This window comes from Nerophis lumbriciformis, linkage group LG02 (assembly GCF_033978685.3).
Source record: "Nerophis lumbriciformis linkage group LG02, RoL_Nlum_v2.1, whole genome shotgun sequence".
Lineage (NCBI taxonomy): Eukaryota > Metazoa > Chordata > Actinopteri > Syngnathiformes > Syngnathidae > Nerophis > Nerophis lumbriciformis.
The window spans coordinates 54,409,001-54,415,000 of record NC_084549.2 but is presented as its reverse complement, the minus strand read 5'-3'; the positions used below and the strand labels follow the sequence as shown (position 1 = coordinate 54,415,000).

The window sequence follows — 6,000 nt, the reverse complement described above, 5'->3', positions numbered from 1 at the left end:
ATTCGGCATGGTTGGGTTTTTGGTGTGAAACATTGATGGGTTGCAAGATTACTAAGAGCTTCGAAATCGCCTGTTTTCCTCTCGAGTGCTAGCAAGTACTCGCCACTCTTTTTAAAAAAATTTTTTTTTAATAAACCTTTATTTATAAATTTCAAACAGTTGAGAAATAATAATCAAAGTAAGTACAAAACAGACAAAAACACTCCTACCCACTTTGGAGAAGTGGGTAGGAGTGAGGTGTGATCTGGGGTGGAGGTCTAGAAGCAGGGGCGCCGCTAGGGATTTTGGGCCCCATGAAAATAATCTTTACAGGGCCCCCAACACAGCGGCAACATTTTTTGATGCTATTTTACATACAATTTTGCATTTTAATGGTATTTTTGACTATCATTACCATATTTTTGAAAGAAGAACTGCATCACAGTTGACATGTACAGTAGGGGAAGAACTGAGCACTCTGAATACAATGGAATTCATTTTGAGTCATTTATTTGCTGCACCACTGATTCTTAAATTGGAAATAAACTCTTCCATGAAAAAATAGCAATTATAATCAGTGGAGAGAAAAAAATCTCAGCAAAAACAAAAATGCCATCAGAATACAAAATGGCCATATATGATTTCTCATAATTTAAGTAGAACTTAATATATGAAAGAATGGTAAATATATATATAATATAACGTTGCAGACTGAGTCAAGCTTCCTTTTGCAACCTTTCAATCACTGGTCCTTGCTCAACTTTTCTCACCAAAAGCCCAACGCCGAGCCTTCTCACGTGCAAAATCACTTATCAGGTCTTTGAAGTCCAGCTTTCTAGCCAACTGACTCTCAATTGACAGCATGGCAAGACTGCAAAGTCTTTCCTGAGACATTGTGGACCTCAAATTGTTTTTTATCATTTTTAATTTACTGAACGCTCTCTCACCACCAGCAACAGTAACTGGCAGGGTGCAAAATATGCGCAAAGCGATGCACACTTCTCCAAAGATGCTTTGCAGCTGCAGCTTACAAATTGCATTCAGGAGTTCAAGAGGGGACAGGTTAGGGGTGAAGTTGGCTGCATATACACTGTTTAGGTGTCTTACTTGATTTTCAAAATCAGGAGTAAGATCACTAGAATACTTTGTGATCAGTGGTTGGCACACAGAAGAGATTTTGCCCTCACTAATCTGCCCAACTTTCAGAACAGCAGAAAACTTGTTGACAATATGTGCAATGCCCTGGAACCTAGTGTCCAAGTCAAAAAAGTGAGCTAGCTTATTACCACAGGCAGGGACAAAGTTAATATGCATAACTTTCCACCACAACTAACAAACCCACCTTTTTTTTGGAAATATTGGGTGACATATTGTCGACCCTTCAACTCCTTCTCTTCTTTTCCTTTCTTTTTTGGCTGCCTGATTTTTGAGGCATACTGCTGTCTCCTTCGCTTTGCCCACTGTGGCGCTGTCTGTGACAAATCGCGGGTGCTCTACCTGCAGCTGATCCAGTCGGACTGAACCATTTTACGTAAATAGAGGGGGGGAGGGAGGGTCCTGCAGGGGTTGATGCTTCCAAAACAAATAAAGGTATTGTTACCAGGACATGGAAAATAAAACATGTGTGATTATATGTTAGTTAATAACTTAGTGTCATTATTTTTTCTGTATTATAATTTCATCATCATTAGGGGCCTCTCTGGGCCCCCCTCCATCATGGGCCCCTAGAATCCGTCTCCTTAACCCCCCCCTTTTCGGCGCCCCTGCCTGGAAGTAATCCGACGAGCTTGTTCTGGGATGTTTGGAGTCTAGATTTGAGGGTTTTGGAGGTGCTAGGGTGTACCAGGAGGTGCATGCGTAATCGAAAAAGGGTTGAATGAGAGTTCCCGCTAGAATCTTCATGGTGCTTTTGTTGACCAGAGAGGAGATTCTGCAGAAAGTAGTTAGGTTATACTAGTCTCTGGATGCTCTGGATGAATAGTTTTTTAGTGTGTCTTTATTTGTCATTATTATTTATTGTTTGTTGATCTATTTGTTTCGTATTGGGTGTACTAATAAAAACATGATGTTGACAAAGACCTGTAGTGACATCCGAGTACCACACGATGGTGCTGCAGTCAAGGGTTATAACATGACTAAATATACATGACTTTACAGTCTCAACGCTTTCACTTTAATATTCATTGACTATGTTGTGTTCTCACTACAGCAGAATTAAATCACAACATCGATAATTAATTATGAAGTCAAATGATTGCTGGATGTTTCACATAGAACAGGGGCCCTTAACCTTTTTGACCTCGGGGCCCAACTTTTCCACGACAGAGGGACCGCGGAGCCCACTGATTGATTTAAATCATATTCAATAATAATATCTAACCTAGTTAGAGTTTAACAGGATAAACCTTATCAAATGATATGAAACCATGTGTATGGCAGCTCCCGCTATCAGTGTGTGAATGTGTGTGTGAATGGGTGAATGTGGAAATAGTGTCAAAGCGCTTGAAGGTAGAAAAGCGCTATACAAGTGTAACCCATTCATTTTTTTATTATTTATTATTTATTGACCAGGCTGATTCGAAAAATAAGTACTAACCAAATATATGGCATATGTTGGGGCTCTTAAATAACTCATGAAAATGTGTTTGGCATACATACTACATATATACATACACAAGATACTATGTTGTGCTAAAATATATACACAAAATTAATAACAAATGTTTCCCAACTAAACTGTCAATAACATTTAAATTCTAATGAAATTACAGCTACATCGCTTTAGTCATAATTTTTGCGTTTAAGAAACTTCTCTATGACTTAAGCTCCAGTGTTGTTGTTTGATACTGTCAATACTGCCCAAGTGGTGGAAAAGTGTATTACAACTGAGTACCGCTGCAGCCCAGACGGATTACAGCTGTTTTTTGGAGACCATCTAGGGGGCGCTCGCGGGCTAACAATGGCAGAGCCATGTTTAAAGAGAGTATGGACAACTAAACAACCGGCGCCATGCTTTCTCCCAAGGACAAGTGCAGGGGTCGGCAAGCCAAAATATTGAAAGAGCTATATTGGACCAAAAATACAAAAAAATTAAAATCGGTCTGCAGCCGCAAAAAATTAAAAGCCTTATATGAGTGTTATAATGAAGGCAACACGTGATGTAAGTGTCTATATTAGCTATATTAGCCTACTATCAAAGGCTGACGCAAATCTCCATTGACAGAAATGTTGTATATTATTTTTTATTCTACACATTTTTGCAACATTGGAAAACATTAGTAAAATGGAGGCTTCTCAGAGGGTGAGATAACTCCTGGAAATTACTGTCTTAGAATGGCCAAAGGTATAGACGTGTGTGTCCAGGTTTAAGGAAACTGCAGGCTGTCTTCTTCTAATGGATTTATTATGATCTTTGCAAGCTGGGTAACGTTTGCTGTGGTCTGGAACAACATGGCACACAAACAACTATGAGAATGTTACATACAGATAATGTGTCATGAGACATGCAAATATAAATTAAATATACAGAGGACATAAGTGAAGGAAATTAAATGAGCTCAATTATACCTACAAACGAGGCATAAAGATGCAGTATGAGCATGCAGTTAGCATAAATAGCATTTTAGCATCGATTAGCTTGCAGTCATGGATTGACCAAATATGCCTGATTAGCACTCCAGCAAATCAAATAATCAACAAAGCTCACTTTTGTGCATTCATGCACAGCATAAAACGTTTGGTGGACAAAATGAGACAAAGAAGGAGTGGCATAAAACACATATTTCTGTGGCGGCAACGGAGAAAGTTGTCCATGCAAACAAGTTCAAGGATCGCTGACATTAGTAGGACAAAACGGAGCTTGCCAAATACTCTGATCAGTGAAGCATGTATAACATAAACAATGGGATTTCTAACAATTAGGAGGGTTTGTATCATATTTGTTCTCCTACAGAAAATCTTTTTTTTCTTCATCTTTTTCCATTTTCACACATCTCTGAAAGAGGTCCAGGGAGCTAGAGCTCTAGAGCTGCGGGTTGCTGACCCCCGGACTAGTGCGACGTTGTTTACCTGACTAAATCTAAATAAACCAAAATAACAAGTCTAAATATAGTGTTAAACATACTCCAGCACATAAACTTACAATAAATCATTATTTTATTTTATCAAAGTATAATTTTGGTGCAATTTTGTGGCCATGTTTGATGCACTCCACGTAGGGCTGGGCGATATATCGATATATCGATATACTCAATACATCGCGGGTTTGTCTCTGTGCGATATAGAAAATGACTATATCGTGATATTCAAGTATACCTTCTCACGCAGTTGCTTTTAGCTGCGGGCATTACACTACAGGCTCTTCCCACTCTTTGTTATCTCTCCTTCTCACAAGACATAAACCAAGCGCACCTTCTTACATACGCCACATACGTATACGCCCTCGCGGAGCAGAGAGGTAGCAGCATGGGTAACGTTAGCTGTGGTGCGAGCGGTAATACAAGAGAAAGAAGATGCGAATCTGGTAACAAATGAAGGAAGAATTAATTCCCAAGAAAAACGGCAGGGGGTCCATCGTTTGGTGGTGGTTTGGCTTCAAGTGGGAATATGACGAACAGACAACTGTAATTTGTGGGGCAAAAGCGTTGCTACAAAAAGTAGCAGCACTGATAATATGTAGCATCATTTGGAAAGTCACCTGCTAGAGAATAAAGAGTGCTTCTCCGCATGTCAACATCTCCGTTCGGTGCCACACCAACAAAATGCAGAGGCAAACATTTCCACATCAACACTTTATGAAAAAAATAGTCAAGAACGGAAGGAGATAACGTCCGCAATAACCTACCACTTAGCGAAGGACATACACTATTTGATTCTCTTTTATGCAGCTAATTTTTATTTGACAGTTATTGAAATATCTTGTGTGACATCATGCACAAAAGTGCACTTTATTTGTTTTAAAATATTGTAGTGGCGTTCTGTACAAAAAGTGCACTTTAATTTAGTGTTGTTTTGATATGTCATCTTAGTGACGTCATGCACAAAAAAGTGCACTAATAGCTTGTTTTAAAATGTCTCTGACAATCTTGCACTTTCTGTTTTGAAATGACATGAATGTTTGTGCCACTGCTTAATAACTGTTTAATTATTACAGTTTTGGTAAATTGACTTAGTTGTGTTTTCCCTCTCTGCATGAAAGTTTAAAATGAGCATATATTAATGCAGTATGAAGAATAATGTTTTAATGTAGACACATAGAATCATCATACTGCTGTGATTATATGCATCAAGTGTTCAGTCAAGGCTAAGGCAAAATATCGAGATATATATCGTGTATCGTGACATGGCCTAAAAATATCGAGATATTAAAAAAAGGCCATATCGCCCAGCCCTAACTCCGCATCTCCGCTGTATACATTCTTGCAGTGTTTAGTGACCAGCAAGCTTCCAACACGCTCCCGACGGCGCAATAAACGTTAAAAAAAATACACAGAACGGCAAAAAAAAAAACATATTACCCTTTTCCAAAAATCCTCATTAGCTTTGGACCAACAATTATGGAGAAGTGATGACTTTTGTGTGACGTGTGTCAACAATGTATTGTTTGTAATCACTGCGCTATGTCTATGATTTTACCTCTGTTTTTTTTATTTTATTATATTTTTCATAGGTTTTGCTGTGGCAAGTCTGCATGGCTTACTTATTTTCTCATTTTATTATCACCACACTTGACTACTGATCTAATGCTGCTTTTGCAGTATTTATTAATTTAGTTTGGATTGTTGGTGTCGCATGCAGAAAGGTGCAGTTTTGAAGTTGTGTCAGATAAAGTGTATTAACCTACGGTTACTGGGAGTGAGATACACCACGTTTCCCATGTGTAGCAGGCACGAGACATTGAAGCAACGTTGAGAACTTGTTGAATTAGGTCCTGACATTGATAGCGTTGTAACAACATGCTTTTTCAGAATCATCAGAATCAGAAATACTTTATTAATCCCCGAGGGGAAATTAAAATTTTCA

At 38.6% G+C, this 6,000-nt stretch overlaps 1 long non-coding RNA gene across 1 annotated transcript in view; it reads right to left on the bottom strand.

The window, feature by feature from the left end:
• The window catches only part of LOC140679562 (uncharacterized), a 9,044-nt gene extending 7,606 nt beyond the window's left edge, over positions 1-1,438 (bottom strand). The window contains exon 1 of the long non-coding RNA XR_012050973.1: positions 1,322-1,438. This is a non-coding gene — a long non-coding RNA (uncharacterized lncRNA). The remainder of the gene's footprint in view (positions 1-1,321) is intronic.
• Between the last annotated feature and the right edge of the window lie 4,562 nt (positions 1,439-6,000).